The sequence below is a fragment of the Penaeus japonicus genome, unplaced genomic scaffold (genome assembly GCF_977035675.1).
Source record: "Penaeus japonicus unplaced genomic scaffold, GWHDUDI00000001_assembly GWHDUDI00000026, whole genome shotgun sequence".
NCBI lineage: Eukaryota > Metazoa > Arthropoda > Malacostraca > Decapoda > Penaeidae > Penaeus > Penaeus japonicus.
In genome coordinates this window covers 4928120-4929600 of record NW_028234428.1, presented here as the reverse complement: position 1 = coordinate 4929600, position 1481 = coordinate 4928120, and the positions used below count along the sequence as shown (strand labels likewise).

At 34.7% G+C, this 1481-nt stretch overlaps 1 long non-coding RNA gene across 1 annotated transcript in view; it reads right to left on the bottom strand.

Annotated features, from left to right (window-relative positions):
• Window positions 1–217: 217 nt before the first annotated feature.
• LOC122252271 (uncharacterized) overlaps window positions 218–1481 on the bottom strand; it is a 3712-nt gene continuing 2448 nt past the window's right edge. Inside the window, exons 4-7 of the long non-coding RNA XR_015192273.1 lie at window positions 1045–1115; window positions 745–784; window positions 507–563; window positions 218–286 (exon numbers count right to left, since the gene is read on the bottom strand). This is a non-coding gene — a long non-coding RNA (uncharacterized LOC122252271). The remainder of the gene's footprint in view (window positions 287–506; window positions 564–744; window positions 785–1044; window positions 1116–1481) is intronic.

The window sequence follows — 1481 nt, the reverse complement described above, 5'->3', positions numbered from 1 at the left end:
AATTGGGCAATTGGGTTCAACTGCCTTCTCCATGAGTGTTCTACTTTCATGACAAAATTCCATTACATATTAACAACCAATGTTTAGTTGGTTTTAATACAACTTCTATTAAAAAAAAAAATTCTATTATCTTTGTGGAGCAAGTTCACTTTGAAGGGGTGGTATATTTTCTATAGAAAAAAAATTATAGATCATAAAATGGTAAATGAAATTCCGATTTATGTTATTTATTTATTTATTTTCAGTTTTGCTAAGTAGACTCCAGCCATGTGACAGTTCCAAGTACCTGCAGAGTAAAAGAGGTTTAGTCTTTTGTAAAACTTCTGTTTACAACTTTTATTTTCCCAAAGCTATTGTCGTGATATTTTGTGTGCATAAAGTTATTGAAACAAATCCACACAATACTACACAATTTATTTATGCACGAGAAACGCCTAGCTTGCCAAAGGGACAAGCTGGAGCTGGTGTGCAATAATTGCATGAATCTTTCAATAGAAAATACTTGCCTTCCACCAAGTAGAGTAACTGTAGCTTAAAACTGAAGGTCTTGAAGATGCTACCACCTGCAAATTGGGAAAGCAGGTTAGTACCTTGATCACCAAAATAAAAAATATAAATAAACTTTAGATTATCAGTAAATAATATGTGGTCTTTCAAATTTATTTCAGAAGTCCAACATGTATGACAAACATCATTTACAACAAGGATATACTATACTACTGGCTCCTTTCCATGGAAACTTACCTCATGTTATAGCAGCAGTCATCTGCCCATGTCCAGGATTCTGAAAAATTAATTATAAATTAAATCTCAAAACTTCCATGTACCTCTTCCAGTTACAGCAATTTTAATTATTTGTCTCCTGCTATGAAACTAGCATGGCAAAATGCTCTATGCTAGGGATTAACACAGGAGTTACTCTTGCCAAAATGATGATTAGACGTATGGGATTCTCCCACTATCTTGCCCACCTGGCATACAATGCATCTTTCAATTATCTGATATTGCAAAGTTACTATGTATATCCATTTGTTGATAACATACCTTTCCATCTTCAATATCATGGCTTCATTCTAGTTACTCAGAACTTCTACTTCATACACTTCAGCTACATTCTGAAATAGAATTCAGTTTAGACAAATGGGGTCTTTGAAGGACATAATGGGAGTGGTTACTGGTTTCATTAAGTAAATATCGACATCAAATTCAGCCACCATTACCAAGGGAATTAAAAGGAGTCTTCCCACAACTAAGCCATAAACCTAAAGCTATATATATTAAAAAAAAATAAAGGGGGGGGGGGAGAGCATCAAAATTGTTAAATGTCGGGAGTGAAATGTCTCCTGCTATGAAACTAGCATGGCAAAATGCTCTATGCTAGGGATTAACACAGGAGTTACTCTTGCCAAAATGATGATTAGACGTATGGGATTTTCCCCACTATCTTGCCCACCTGGCATACAATGTTGTAAAGCCTTAAA